Genomic DNA, 16,535 nt, shown 5'->3' with positions numbered 1-16,535 from the left:
ATATATATATATATATATATATATATATATATATATAAAGGAATAATAATACTAGAAGTCTGATGAAGAAATACAGCTCAAAATAGAATTAGAAATGCGCGAAGTATTCACACGATAACTAAAAGCGTAAAGAACAAGATGTATAAGATAAGGACACAAAATATCACAAGAAGTATAGACATATATATGAGTATAATAGCCAAAAGAATGCTAGCCGCATCTCGCAGAGTTTGAGCCAATTAGTCATATACAGACATAACAGAGTGTTTGATTTAAAACAGCATATACATCCTGTCTCTCGAGTTTAGCCTCTAAGGCAACCAATTATAAGGTACAAAAGTGAGAGAACTACAACATAATAACTAAAAGATATAAAAGATAGCAAAAGATCCTCCGCTCCGTCACTATCTCGCAACTCACCGAGGTGGGTTACGACCTGCATCTGAAAAATAACATATGATATGAAAACCAGATGTTCTCAGTGTGGTAACAGTGTCCAATATGTAAGATATAAGGTTCCGAGACACCAAAGGCAATTCTAGAACTTCATATCGATTACAGATATTCAAGCTTAATGAAATAAATAAATTAAACCATAAACCATAAATAAAGTTATCTAAACTTAGGGGATTTCTAACTAATACCAATCACACTGTTGTATCCCACAGTCTTTGCCCACCTAACCTCTGTGTGATCCCATCGTTGCCTCCTACCGAGCCTTCTCAATCCCAGACAATCACAAGTATATGCAAACAAGTAATACATAGGTAATATTCATGTATAGTAAGTAATTCAAGAAGCAAGTAGGCATATTATATATTTAATCAAACTGCAAGTAATCAAAGCAAACAAGCACATAAGAGATGCATATGATGAATGTCTGTCCTATTGGCTGTGATATCACATGTCGGTTATAGTATCAAACCCGACACAAAATCTGGTCGGCCACTCCCGGATTAGTCTATCTGTTGCGCATACTCAAGAGGAATAATTTCGAGGAATGAGTACCCTACCACCTTCTCCATTCAGAGGGAAACGTTCCGAGGGAGAGTTCCCTACCACCTTCCTCTGGATGCCGTATGATTCTATGGGATAGTGTCCTACTATCTTGCAACTAGATAGAAATGTGAGTGGGAAGCCCAGTTTCAATCCTCACATCTCAACGTAGATGGGAGACTGCCATAGAACCTACGTCGGCACCACTACCTCGACAAGCAAGAGACTGCCACAGCCCTTGCTCGAGGAGCATAGCGACTTACCAAATCAATACATGTCACGTGAGCGAGAGACTGCCACAGCCCTCACATCCGAACGTAGGTGGGAGATTGCCACATCCTTTACGACGGAGAACAATGTATATCACAATCACATACTCCATCTCAGAGATCACTGCTCATAGCACAAGTCTGCTTATACTCATCTCATTAACCATAATCATTCATGTTTCTCAATTCATTGTCACTTCAGCACTCCGCCTAGACACTTATGCTATTCCACCCACAGAACTTCCTAAGCCTAAATCATTGTCTTCTAAACTTATAAAAGAAATTCATCAATCTATTTTACTAACTCATTCTCTATTATTTTTAGGGCCTAATTACTAATTAATAATCTTAAACGCTTATTAAAGAAGTTTGAAAATCTAGAGAACCCTTAAAGATAAAGAAAAATAATTTTTCAGCAAAACAGGGGTCTCACGTACGAATGCCCTCTGTCCGCGTACACATGCTGTTAAAAATAGATGGTCGCGTATGCAACCTCCTGCTCGCATACGCGAGTGTCCCAACCTGAATGGGATGCTCGCATCGTGTGTTAAATGTTCGTGTACGCAAACCTTAAAAACACATGCTTGTGTATGCAAGCTAGTGCCCGTGTACGCAAGACCCCCAGGCAGTAGAGAATGCTCACGTCGCGTGTATAGTGTCGCGTACGCAAGCCTTAGCAGACTTAGGAAAATGTTAAAGCTGCAGAAATCAGATTTTTATACCAAACTTTAAACGCTCATAACTTCCTCTACAAAAAACTCCATTTTCTTCAAACTTGAACATCATTTTAAAGATATTAAAATCATCTTTAATTTAAAATAAAATCCAATCAATTTTGAAAACTGAGGCTGAAGTTATAATTCGCTATAGTTCACTAAAAACAGGTTTTTACCAAAAGTGACAATTCTCTAGTTTTTCAAAACTTTCATAACCAAACCAAAACAGAACCTACTCAATTCAGCACAAACCACTACCACACACTACATTTACCATTCCATTGTACTTCCATTACTTTCACACCTATTTCACTCAATCTTTCTACCATAATTCAACACAAATCCATAATTCCAATTCAATATTTTTGGTGCACGAAAATTACAATCACAATTTTGCAATTCCACACAACTAACCAGCAAGTGCACTGGGTCGTCCAAGTAATATCTTACGTGAGTAAGGGTCGATCCCACGGAGATTGCCGACTTAAAGCAAGCTATGGTTATCTTATTATTCTTAGTCAGGATATCAGTAGTGGTTCTTAGTTTTAATTGTGAAAAGTAAAAGAGCATGAATTAAATGTTACTTGTTATGCAGTAATGGAGAACATGTTGAGGTTTTGGAGATGCTCTGTCTTCTAAATTTCTACTTTCCTGCTGTCTTCTTCTTCTTCACGCATGCAGATCTCCTTCCAAGGCAAGCTGTATGTTGGTGGATCACCGTTGTCAATGGCTACCAGCCGTCCTTTCAGTGAAAAGGGTCTATGTACATGGCTAATCATCTGTTGGTTCTCACTAATGTTGGAATATGATCCATTGATCCTTTTGCACACTGTCACTGCGCCCAGCATTCACGAGTTTGAAGCTCGTCACAGTCATCCCTTCTCAGATCCTCCTCGGAATACCACAGACAAGGTTTAGACTTTTCAGATCTCAAGAATGCTACCAATTGATTCTAGTTTATACCACGAAGACTCTGATCTCACGGATTTGAATGCTCTGTTGTCAGGAGAGGCAGTCAAACTCGTGAACCAGGAACCCAAGAGATATACATTCAATCTAAGGTAGAATTGAAGTGGTTGTCAGGCACGCATTCATAGGTTGAGAATGGTGATGAGTGTCACGGATCATCACATTCATCATGTTGAAGTGCGAATAAATATCTTAGAATAGAAACAAGCGTGATTGAATAGAAAACAGAAATAATTGCATTAATTCATCGAGACACAGCAGAGCTCCTTACCCCCAACCATGGGGTTTAGAGACTCATGTTATAGAAGATACAAATTCAGATGTAAAATGTCATGAGATACTGAATGAATCTCTAAAAGTAGTTTTTATACTCAACTAGTAACCTAGGTTTACAAAAAATGAGTAAGCTAAGATAGATAGTGTAGAAATCCACTTCCGGGGCCCACCTGGTGTGTGTTTGGGCTGAGTAATGAAGCTTTCACGTGTAGAGGCTATTCCTGGCATTTGACTCCAGCTTTTGTGCCAGTTTGGACGTTTAACTCCAGCTTGTATCCTGTTTCTGGCGTTTAACGCCAGAATAGGGTAGAAAGTTGGTGTTAAATGCCAGTTTGCGTCATCACAACTCGAGCAAAATATGGACTAATATATATTGCTGGAAAGCCCAGTATGTCTACTTTCCAACGCAATTAAGAGCGTGCCAATTGGGCTTCTGTAGCTCAAGAAAATCTATTTCGAGTGTAGGGAGGTCAGAATCCAACAGCATCTATAATCCTTTTTCAGCCTCTGAATCAGATTTTTGCTCAGGTCCCTCAATTTCAGCAAGAAAATATCTAAAATCACAGAAAAACACACAAACCTATAGTAAAGTCCAGAAATGTAATTTTTGCATAAAAACTAATAAAAATATACTAAAAAGTAGCTAGATCCTACTAAAAACTATATGAAAATACCCCAAAAAGCGTATAAAATATCCGCTCATTACAACACCAAACTTAAACTGTTGCTTGTCCTCAAGCAACTAGATAAATAAAATAGGATAAAAAGAAGATAAAGAGATAATACATCTCAGAGTTTTAAGTAAAGCTCAGATTCTAATTAGATGAGCGGGACTAGTAGCTTTTTGCTCCTGAACAGTTTTGGCATCTCAATTCATCCTTTGAAGCTCAGAATGATTGGCATCTATGGGAACTCTGAATTTTAGATAGTGTTATTGGTTCTCCTAGTTCAGTATGTTGATTCTTGAACACAGCTACTTTATGAGTCTTGGTCGTGGCCCTAAGCACTTTGTCTTCCAGTATTACCACCGGATACATAAATGCTACAGACACATAACTGGGTAAACCTTTTCAGATTGTGACTCAAATTTGCTAAAATCCCCAGTTAGAGGTGTCCAAAGTTCTTAAGCATACTTTTTTTTTATTTTGGATCACGACTTTAACCACTCAGTCTCAAGCTTTTCACTTGGACTTTCATGCCACAAGCACATGGTTAGGGACAGCTTGATTTAGCCGCTTAGGCTAGGATTTTATTCCTTTGGGGCCCTCCTATCCATTAGTACTCAAAGCCTTGAATCCTTTTTACCCTTGCCTTTTGGTTTAAAGGGCTATTGGCTTTTTCTGCTTGCTTCTTCTTTTTCTTTCTTTCTCTTTTTCGCCTTTTTTTCACTGCTTTTTCTTGCTTCAAGAATCAATTTCATGGTTTTTCAGATTATCAATAATATTTCTCTTTGTTCATCATTCTTTCAAGAGAGAACAATTTTAACATTCATAAACTTCACTATAATAAATATGCGCTGTTCAAGCATTCATTAAGAAAACAAAAAGTGTTACCACCACATAAAAATAATTAGAATTTTTTTCTTATTGAAAACTTGAAATAATTGCCTCCTTACTCTAAAGAGAATCTACTATTTTATTCATGTTTAGTGATGATGAAAGGAACAAATTATAGCTTACTTGGAGATAGAAAAAAAATAAAAAAATAAAAATAAGGACCCTAATTACTAATACTCATATAATTCTTAAGATAGGTTTCTAATAATAAAAGTTATCACATATTTAAGATTAGGACTCAACAACCTTTATTTTGGGAGATGGATGCTCCTTCAATCTGTGGGGTGTCTGGTCTCTCAAGGGAGAGCTTCTGGCGCTTTAGCTCCTGTAGCTCACGCCCTTGTTTTTCTTGTTCCTTAAGCAGTTTACAAAGCAGGCTATTTTGATTTTGCTGTTCTTCCTTAAGTTGATCCATAGCTTCTAGGCGGGTCCAGTAGTCAATCTGAGGGATTTCTGGGAGGAACTCTTGCGCCCTCCTTTTGATGGAGTTATCTTGCACTTGTTGTCCTTCCATTGACTTTTTGGTGATTGGGTGCTCGACTAAGATATATTCGTCCACTTCTATCTTTACCCCAGCATCTTTACATAGCAGAGAGATTAAGCTTGGGTAAGCCAATTTGGTGTCAGTGGAGTTCTTGTTTGCAATTGTGTAAAGCTCACAAGAGATCAGAAAATGAATCTCCACTTCGTTTCCCAGCATAATGCAATGTATCATCACTGCTCTTTTGACAGTGACTTCAGAGCGGTTGCTGGTGGGCAGTATAGAACGCCCAATAAAGTCTAGCCAGCCCCTAGCGACTGGTTTGAGATCTCCTCTCTTGAGTTGGTTTGGGACACCCTTTGTGTTGGTTATCCACTTGGTTCCAGGGAGGCATATGTTCTCTAGAACTTGGTCCAAGGGCTTATCTAATCTCACCATTCTCCTATTAAAGGATTCTGGATCATCTTGTAGTTAAGGCAGCTTGAAGACCTCTCTTATTCTGTCCCAGTCGAAGTAAATAATCTTCCTTCTGACCATAGTTTGAAAGGTATAGAAGGCGGTTCTAGTCATTCTCTGCTTATCTATTTGCCATAAATTTGAGTAGAATTCCTGAACCATATTTCTACCCACCTTTGTCTCAGGATTAGCTAGAATTTCCCAGCCCCTGTTTCGAATCTGCTCTTGAATCTCTGGATATTCGTCTTCTTTCAGATCGAATTTAACTTCCCAGATCACTGACCTTAGACCCATTATTTTGTGGTAATGGTCTACATGTTCTTTGGTTAAGAACCTCTATTGATTCCAAAGTGGCTTTGGAGTGTTCTCTTTCTTGCCTCTTCGAGTGATTTGTTTTCCCTTAGGAGCCATGATCTTGATGAATCTTAGCCCAGTGATCACGAAAAACACACCAAATTTAGAGGTTTGCTTGTCCTCAAGCAAAAGAAAGGAAATGAAAGGAATAAGAGGAGAGTCAAATTCGAGTGGTGGAGGAGAGGGGTGGGCAAAAATTTTGAAAAAAGATATGATAGAAGATATGATTTAGAAAAGATAAGTATGATATGCAAAAGATGTAATTTTAAAATTGAAAAGATATGAGAGAGTTTTGAAAAAGATAAATCTAAATTTGAAAAGCTAGTATGATGAGTTGAAAAAGATTTGAAAAGATATTAGAAAGATAGATGAGTTTTGAAAAAGATTTGAAAGGAAATTAAAAAGATATATGAATTTTGAAAAAGATTTGAAAGAAGTTGAAGAAAGATTTTTTTTTTGGATTAAGATTTTTTTTTTGAAATTAAAATTGAAAAAAATGAGGATTTGTAACATGTTCATGCAAGGAAGTATGGATGAAAACATAAAAATTTGAAAAAAATTGAGTTGGAAACAAAACTTCCTCCCCTCCACATTCCTGGCGTTAAACGCCCAGAATGGCATCCATTCTGGAGTTTAACGCCCAATTGTTGCTTGTTTTGGGCGTTTAACGCCCAGCCAGGTACATTGGCTGGTGTTAAACGCCAGAAAGCCTTTGTCACTGGGCATTTTTCTAAACGCCCAAGATGCTGCAATTCTGGCGTTAAACACCCAGAATGGTACCCATTCTGGCGTTTAACGCCCAGAAAGGTATCTTTACTGGCATTAAACGCCCAGAATGGTGCCCATTCTGGCATTTAACGCCCAAAATACCCCTTACTGGCATTTTTGTGCCAGTGAGCTCTTTTTTCTCTGCTTTATGCTCTGAATCCTTCTGTAACTATGTAAACTTCTGTAGTTAAGAATCAATGTTGAAGAGAATTCATATCAAACTCCTATAATTATTATTTAAATAATAAAAAAACTATGCCAATGGCTGGGTTACCTCTCAGCAAGCGCTTCTTTATTGTCTTTAGCTAGACCTTACTGAGATTTAATCTAATATCAGTTTTGAGCATTCTTGCTCAACATTGCTTTCAAGATAATGCTTGACTCTCTATCCATTAACAATGAACTTTTTGTCAGAGTCAATATCTTGAAGCTCTAGATATCTGTATGGTGATACACTTGTAATGACATATGGTCCTCTCCACCGGGATTTTAATTTTCCAGGGAATAGTCTGAGCCTAGAGTTAAACAGCAGAACCTTTTGTCCTGGCTCAAAGACTCTGGATGACAGTTTCTTGTCATGCCATCTTTTTGCTTTCTCTTTGTAAATTTTTGCATTTTCGAAAGCATTGAGTCTGAATTCCTCTAGCTCATTCAGCTGGAGCAATCTTTTCTCACCAGCTAATTTGGCATCAAGGTTCAGGAATCTGGTTGCCCAGTAGGCTTTATGCTCCAGTTCCACGGGCAGGTGACAGGCCTTTCCATACACAAGCTGGTATGGAGAAGTTCCTATAGGGGTCTTGAATGCTATTCTGTATGCCCAGAGAGCATCATCCAAGCTCCTTGCCCAATCCTTTCTACGAGCAATTATAGTCCATTTCAAGATTCTTTTTAGTTCTCTATTAGAGACTTCATCTTGCCCATTTGTCTGTCGATGATATGGAGTTGCTGGTGCACGAAATTGTGATCACTACTTTTCACAACTCAAATAATCCCTAGTAATGGCCCCAAAGACTTGGTGCTCAATACCATGGCATAAACACAACTTCGCACAACTAACCAGCAAGTGCACTGGGTCATCCAAGTAATAAACCTTACGCGAGTAAGGGTCGATCCCACAGAGATTGTTGGTATGAAGCAAGCTATGGTCACCTTGTAAATCTCAGTCAGGCAGACTCAAATGGTTATGGATGATATATGAATAAAAGATAAAGATAGAGATACTTATGCAATTCATTGTAAGAACTTCAGATAAGCGAATGGAGATGCTTTGTCCCTTCCGTCTCTCTGCTTTCCTACTGTCTTCATCCAATCCTTCTTACTCCTTTCCATGGCAAGCTGTATGCAAGGGTTTCACCGTTGTCAGTGGCTACCTCCCATCCTCTCAGTGGAAATGTTCAACGCTACCTGTCACGGCACGGCTATCCAGCTGTCGGTTCTCGATCATGTCGGAATAGAATCCAGTGATTCTTTTGCGTCTGTCACTAACGCCCCACAATCGCGAGTTTGAAGCTCGTCACAGTCATTCAACTCATAATACCACAGACAAGGTTTAGACCTTCCGGATTCTCTTGGATGCCACCATCAATTCTAGCTTATACCACGAAGACTCTGATCTCATGGAATGGCTGGCTCGATTGTCAGGCGAGCACTCGGTTGTCAGGCGAGCAGCAACCATGCGTCATGTATTAGAAATCTAAGAGATATCCACCCAATCTAAGGTAGAACGGAGGTGGTTGTCAGTCACACGTTCATAGGTGAGAATGATGATGAGTGTCACGGATCATCACATTCATCAAGTTGAAGAACAAGTGATATCTTGGAATAAGAACAAGCTGAATTGAATAGAAGAACAATAGTAATTGCATTAATACTCGAGGTACAGCAGAGCTCCACACCTTAATCTATGGTGTGTAGAAACTCCACCGTTGAAAATATATAAGAACAAGGTCTAGGCATGGCCGTGAGGCCAGCCCCCAGTGATCAAAAGATTCAAAGATCTCCCGATGTAAAATACAATAGTAAAGGGTCCTATTTATAGGGGACTAGTAGCTTAAGAATTACAAAGATGAGTAAAAGACATAAAAGTCCACTTCCGGGCCCACTTGGTGTGTGCTTGGGCTGAGCATTTTCGTGTAGAGACTCTTCTTGGAGTTAAACGCCAGCTTTTGTGCCAGTTTGGGCGTTTAACTCCCACTTTGGTGCCAGTTCCGGCGTTTAACGCTGGGAATTCTGAAGGTGACTTTGAACGCCGGTTTGGGCCATCAAATCTTGGGCAAAGTATGGACTATCATATATTGATGGAAAGCCTAGGATGTCTACTTTCCAACGCCGTTGAGAGCGCGCCAATTGGGCTTCTGTAGCTCCAGAAAATCCACTTCGAGTGCAGGGAGGTCAGAATCCAACAGCATCTGCAGTCCTTTTTAGTCTCTGAATCAGATTTTTGCTTAGGTCCCTCAATTTCAGCCAGAAAATACCTGAAATCACAGAAAAACACACAAACTCATAGTAAAGTCCAGAAAAGTGAATTTTAACTAAAAACTAATAAAAATATACTAAAAACTAACTAGATCCTACTAAAAACATACTAAAAACAATGCCAAAAAGCGTATAAATTATCTGCTCATCACAACACCAAACTTAAATTGTTGCTTGTCCCCAAGCAACTGAAAATCAAATAAGATAAAAAGAAGAGAATATGCAATGAATTCCAAAAACATCTATGAAGATCAGTATTGATTAGATGAGCGGGGCTTTTAGCTTTTTGCCTCTGAATAGTTTTGGCATCTCACTCTATCCTTTGAAATTCAGAATGATTGGCTTCTTTAGGAACTCAGAATCCAGATAGTGTTATTGATTCTCCTAGTTAAGTATGATGATTCTTGAACACATCTACTTTATGAGTCTTGGCCGTGGCCCAAAGCACTCTGTCTTCCAGTATTACCACCGGATACATACATGCCACAGACACATAATTGGGTGAACCTTTTCAGATTGTGACTCAGCTTTGCTAGAGTCCCCAATTAGAGGTGTCCAGGGTTCTTAAGCACACTCTTTTTGCCTTAGATCACAACTTTATTTCTTTCTCTTTTTTTTTCTCTTTCTCCTTCCTCTTTTCTTTTTTCGTTCTTTTTTTTTTCTCTTTTCTTTTCTTTTTTTTTTGTATTCACTGCTTTGTCTTGCTTCAAGAATCATTTTTATGATTTTTCAGATCCTCAGTAACATGTCTCCTTTTTCATCATTCTTTCAAGAGCCAACAATTTTAACATTCATGAACCACAAATTCAAAAGACATATGCACTGTTCAAGCATACATTCAGAAAACAAAAGTATTGCCACCACATCAAAATAATTAATCTGTTATAAAATTCAAAATTCATGCAATTCTTCTCTTTTTCAATTAAGAACATTGTTTATTTAAGAAAGATGATGGATTCATAGGACATTCATAACTTTAAGGCATAGACACTAAGACACTAATGGTCATAAGACACAAACATGGATAAACATAAGCATAAATTTTTGAAAAACAGAAGAATAAAGAACAAGGAGATTAAAGAACGGGTCCACCTTAGTGATGGCGGCTTGTTCTTCCTTTTGAATATCTTATGGAGTGCTTGAGCTCCTCAATGTCTCTTCCTTGTCTTTGTTGCTCCTCCCTCATGATTCTTTGATCTTCTCTAATTTCATGGAGGAGAATGGAGTGTTCTTGGTGCTCCACCCTTAGTTGTCCCATGTTGGAACTCAATTCTCCTAGGGAGGTGTTGATTTGCTCCCAATAGTTTTGTGGAGGAAAGTGCATCCCTTGAGGTATCTCAGGGATTTCATGATGAGTGGGGTCTCTTGTTTGCTCCATCCTTTTCTTAGTGATGGGCTTATCCTCATCAATGAGGATGTCTCCTTCTATGTCCACTCCAACTGAATAACAGAGGTGACAAATGAGATGAGGAAAGGCTAACCTTGCCAAGGTAGAGGACTTGTCCGCCACCTTATAGAGTTCTTGGGCTATAACCTCATGAACTTCTACTTCTTCTCCAATCATGATGCTATGAATCATGATGGCCCGGTCTATAGTAACTTCGGACCGGTTGCTAGTGGGAATGATTGAGCGTTGGATAAACTCCAACCATCCTCTAGCCACGGGCTTGAGGTCATGCCTTCTCAATTGAACCGGCTTCCCTCTTGAATCTCTCTTCCATTGGGCGCCCTCTTCACAAATGTCAGTGAGGACTTGGTCCAACCTTTGATCAAAGTTGACCCTTCTAGTGTAAGGATGTTCATCTCCTTGCATCATGGGCAAGTTGAATGCCAACCTTACATTTTCCGGACTAAAATCTAAGTATTTCCCCCGAACCATTGTAAGCCAATTCTTTGGATCCGGGTTCACACTTTGATCATGGTTCTTGGTGATCCATGCATTGGCATAGAACTCTTGAACCATTAAGATTCCGGCTTGTTGAATGGGGTTGGTAAGAACTTCCCAACCTCTTCTTCGAATCTCCTGTCGGATCTCCGGATATTCACCCTTTTTGAGTTTGAAAGGGACCTCGGGGATCACCTTTTTCAAGGCCACAACTTCATAGAAGTGGTCTTGATGCACCCTTGAGATGAATCTCTCCATCTCCCATGACTCGGAGGTGGAAGCTTTTGCCTTCCCTTTCCTCTTTCTAGAGGTTTCTCCGACCTTGGATGCCATAAATGGTTATGGAAAAACAAAAAGCAATGCTTTTACCACACCAAACTTAAAAGGTTTGCTCGTCCTCGAGCAAAAGAAGAAAGAAGAGAGTAGAAGAAGAAGAAATAGAGGAGATGGAGATGGCTTTGTGTTTTCGGCCAAAGGGGGAGAATTAGTGTTTAGGGTGTGTGAAAATGAGGGAGTGAAGATGGGTTTATATAGGGGTGGAGAGGGGTAGGGTTCGGCCATTATGGGTGGGTTTGGGAGGGAAAGTGGTTTGAATTTTGAATGGTAAGGTAGGTGGGGTTTAATGAAGGATGGATGTGAGTGGTGAAGAGAAAGATGGGATTTGATAGGTGAAGGGTTTTTGGGGAAGAGGTGTTGAGGTGATTGGTGAATGGGTGGTGGGGTAGGTGGGGATCCTGTGGGGTCCACAGATCCTGAGGTGTCAAGGAAAATTCAACCCTGCACCAAACATTGTGCAAAAATGCACTATGTGCCAATTCTGGCATTAAACGCCGGGCTGGTGCCCATTTCTGGCGTTTAACACCAAGTTCTTGCCTTTTTCTGGCGTTTAACGCCAATCTGGTGCCCCTTTCTGGCGTTAAACGCCCAGAATGGTGCCAGACTGGGCGTTAAACGCCCAACTGCTACCCTTACTGGCGTTTAAACGCCAGCAAGATCTTCCTCCAGGGTGTGCTATTTTTCTTTCTGTTTTTCATTCTGTTTTTGCTTTTTCAATTGATTTTGTGACTTCTCATGATCATCAACCTACAGAGAACATAAAATAACAAAAGGGAAATAGATTAAATATAACATTGGGTTGCCTCCCAACAAGCGCTTCTTTAATGTCAGTAGCTTGACAGAGGGCTCTCATGGAGCCTCACAGACACTCAGAGCAATGTTGGAACCTCCCAACACCAAACTTAGAGTTTGAATGTGGGGGTTCAACACCAAACTTAGAGTTTGGTTGTGGCCTCCCATCACCAAACTTAGAGTTTGACTGTGGGGGCTCTGTTTGGCTCTGATTTGAGAGAAGCTCTTCATGCTTCCTCTCCATGGTGACAGAGGGATATCCTTGAGCCTTAAACACAAAGGATTCTTTTTTCACTTGAATGATCAGTTCACCTCTATCAACATCAATCACAGCCTTTGCTGTGGCTAGGAAGGGTCTGCCAAGGATGATGGATTCATCCATGCACTTCCCAGTCTCTAGGACTATGAAATCAGCAGGGATGTAATGGTCTTCAATCTTCACCAAAACATCCTCTACAAGTCCATAAGCTTGTTTTCTTGAATTGTCTGCCATCTCTAGTGAGATTCTTGCAGCTTGCACCTCAAAGATCCCTAGCTTCTCCATTACAGAGAGAGGCATGAGGTTTACACTTGACCCTAAGTCACACAGAGCCTTCTTGAAGGTCATGATGCCTATGGTACAAGGTATTGAAAATTTCCCAGGATCTTGTCTCTTTTGAGGTAATTTTTGCCTAGACAAGTCATCCAGTTCTTTGGTGAGCAAAGGGGGTTCATCCTCCCAAGTCTCATTACCAAACAACTTGTCATTTAGCTTCATGATTGCTCCAAGGTACTTGGCAACTTGCTCTTCAGTGACATACTCATCCTCTTCAGAGGAAGAATACTCATCAAAGCTCATGAATGGCAGAAGTAGATTCATTGGAATCTCTATGGTCTCATTTTGAGCCTCAGATTCCCATGGTTCCTCATTAGGAAACTCATTGGAGGCTAGTGGACGTCCATTGAGGTCTTCCTCAGTGGCGTTTACTGCCTCTTCCTCCTCTCCAAGTTCGGCCATGTTGATGGCCTTGCACTCTCCCTTTGGATTTTCTTCTGTATTGCTTGGAAGAGTACTAGGAGGGAGTTCAGTAATTTTCTTGCTCAGCTGTCCCACTTGTGCCCCCAAATTCCTAATGGAGGACCTTGTTTCAGTCATGAAACTTTGAGTGGTGTTGATTAGATCAGAGACTATGGTTGCTAAGTCAGAGTGGCTCTGCTTAGAATTCTCTGTCTGTTGCTGAGAAGAAGATGGAAAAGGCTTGCTATTGCTAAACCTGTTTCTTCCACCATTATTATTGTTGAAACCTTGTTGAGGTCTCTGTTGATCCTTCCATGAGAGATTTGGATGATTTCTCCATGAAGAATTATAGGTGTTTCCATAGGGTTCTCCCATGTAATTCACCTCTTCCATTGAAGGGTTCTCAGGATCATAAGCTTCTTCTTCAGATGAAGCATCCTTAGTACTGCCTGGTGCATTTTGCATTCCAGACAGACTTTGAGAAATCAAATTGACTTGCTGAGTCAGTATTTTGTTCTGAGCCAATATGGCATTCAGAGTGTCAATCTCAAGAATTCCTTTCTTCTGATTAGTCCCATTGTTCACAGGATTCCTTTCAGAAGTGTACATGAATTGGTTATTTGCAACCATTTCAATTAGTTCTTGAGCTTCTGTAGGCGTCTTCTTCAGATGAAGAGATCCTCCAGCAGAGCTATCCAAAGACATCTTGGACAGTTCAGAGAGACCATCATAGAAAATACCTATGATGCTCTATTCAGAAAGCATGTCAGAAGGACATTTTCTGATCAATTGTTTGTATCTTTCCCAAGCTTCATAGAGGGATTCTCCTTCCTTCTGTCTGAAGGTTTGGACTTCCACTCTAAGCTTACTAAATTTTTGAAGTGGAAAGAACTTTGCCAAGAAGGCATTGACTAGCTTTTCCCAAGAGTTCAGGCTGTCTTTAGGTTGTAAGTCCAACCATATTCTAGCTCTGTCTCTTACAGCAAAAGGGAATAGCATAAATCTGTAGACCTCAGGGTCAACCCCATTAGTCTTGACAGTGTCACAGATTTGCAAGAATTCAGCCAAAAACTGATGAGGATCTTCCAATGGAAGTCCATGGAACTTGTAATTCTGTTGCATTAGAGAAACTAATTGAGGCTTAAGCTCAAAGTTGTTTGCTCCAATGGCAGGGATAGAGATGCTTCTCCCATAGAAGTCGGGAGTAGGTGCAGTAACGTCACCCAACACCTTCCTTGCATTGTTGGCATTGTTGTTGTTTTCGGCTGCCATGGGTTCTTCTTCTTTAAAGATTTCTGTTAGGTCCTCTACAGAGAGTTGTGCCTTAGCTTCTCTTAGCTTTCGCTTCAAGGTCCTTTCTGGTTCAGGGTCAGCCTCAACAAGAATGCTTTTGTCTTTGCTCCTGCTCATATGAAAGAGAAGAGAATAAGAAAATATGGAATCCTCTATGTCACAGTATAGAGATTCCTTGAGGTGTCAGAGGAATAGAAAAATAGAAGGAAAAGGTAGAAGAATTCGAACTTAGTGAGATAGGGTTCGAATTGTGCATTGAGGAGAAGTGGTACTCCATAAATAGAAGGATGTGAGAAGAGGGGAAGAGATTTTTCGAAAATTAATTAAAAAGATTTTAAAATCATTTTGAAAAAGATTTTGAAGAAGATATGATTGAAAACTTTTTTGAAAAAGATGTGATTTAAAAGTTATGGTTTTAAAAAGATGTGATTGAGAAGATATGATTTGAAAAACAATTTAAAAAGATTTGATTTTAAAAATTAATGACTTGGCTAACAAGAAAAGATATGATTCAGACATTAAACCTTTCTCAACAGAAAAGGCAACCTACTTGAAATGTTGAATCAAATCATTAATTGATAGCAAGTATTTTTGAAAATGGAAAGAAATTGATTTGAAAAAGATTTGATTGAAAAGATATGATTTGAAAAAGATTTGATTTTGAAAAACTTTGAAAACTTGAAAAAAATTTGCATTAAAAACAAAATCTTCCCTCTTGTGCCATCCTGGCGTTAAACGCCCAGAATGGTATCCATTCTGGCGCTTAACGCCCAAAATGCTACCTTTTTGGGCGTTAAACGCCCAGCCAGGCACCCTGGCTGGCGCTTAAACGCCATTTTTTCCTTCTTCACTGGGCGTTTTGAACGCCCAGCTTTTTCTGTATAATTCCTCTGCTGCATGTACTGAGTCTTCAGTTCCCTGTATTATTGACTTGAAAAATAGAATCAAGATCAAATAAACAATGCATGCAAGACACCAAACTTAAAATGAGACACTAGACTCAACAAGAAACATAAAATATTTTTGGTTTTTATGATTTTGTAAATTTTTTTGGATTTTTCGAAAATTAAGTGGAAAAGAAAATAAAGGTATCAAAATTCTTAATGAGAATTCCAGGAATCATGCAATGTTAGTCTAAAGCTTTAGTCTAAAGGAATTAGACATGGATAGCCAAGCTTCAGCAGGACATTGCATTCAAGAGCTAAATTGATGAGAATCAATCAGCTTTGGTGATGATAAGATCATCACCTTGAAACACTAGAATTCATTCTTAAGAACTCTGAAAAATACCTAATCTAAGCAACAAGATGAACCGTCAGTTGTCCATACACGAAACATTCCCCGGCAACGGCGCCAAAAACTTGGTGCACGAAATTGTGATCACTACTTTTCACAACTCAAATAATCCCTAGTAATGGCCCCAAAGACTTGGTGCTCAATACCATGGCATAAACACAATTTCGCACAGCTAACCAGCAAGTGCACTGGGTCGTCCAAGTAATAAACCTTACGCGAGTAAGGGTCGATCCCATAGAGATTGTTGGTATGAAGCAAGCTATGGTCACCTTGTAAATCTCAGTCAGGCAGACTCAAATGGTTATGGATGATATATGAATAAAAGATAAAGATAGAGATACTTATGCAATTCATTGGTAAGAACTTCAGATAAGCGAATGGAGATGCTTTGTCCCTTCCGTCTCTCTGCTTTCCTACTGTCTTCATCCAATCCTTCTTACTCCTTTCCATGGTAAGCTGTATGCAAGGGTTTCACCGTTGTCAGTGGCTACCTCCCATCCTCTCAGTGGAAATGTTCAACGCACCCTGTCACGGCACGGCTATCCAGCTATCGGTTCTCGATCATGTCGGAATAGAATCCAGTGATTCTTTTGCGTCTGTCACTAACGCCCCACAATCGC

The 16,535-nt window shown here is 39.6% G+C and overlaps 1 non-coding gene across 1 annotated transcript; it reads left to right on the top strand.

Moving 5' to 3' along the window:
- Positions 1-14,085: 14,085 nt before the first annotated feature.
- On the top strand, positions 14,086-14,193 carry LOC130942302 (small nucleolar RNA R71). Its single transcript, XR_009070878.1, has one exon. It is a non-coding gene; the product is annotated as a small nucleolar RNA R71 (small nucleolar RNA).
- The last annotated feature ends 2,342 nt before the right edge of the window (positions 14,194-16,535 follow it).

This window comes from Arachis stenosperma, chromosome 7, assembly GCF_014773155.1.
Source record: "Arachis stenosperma cultivar V10309 chromosome 7, arast.V10309.gnm1.PFL2, whole genome shotgun sequence".
In the NCBI taxonomy this organism is placed as follows: Eukaryota; Viridiplantae; Streptophyta; class Magnoliopsida; order Fabales; family Fabaceae; genus Arachis; species Arachis stenosperma.
Note: the sequence above shows the minus strand (reverse complement) of the source record. Positions and strands in the feature narration are given on the sequence as shown.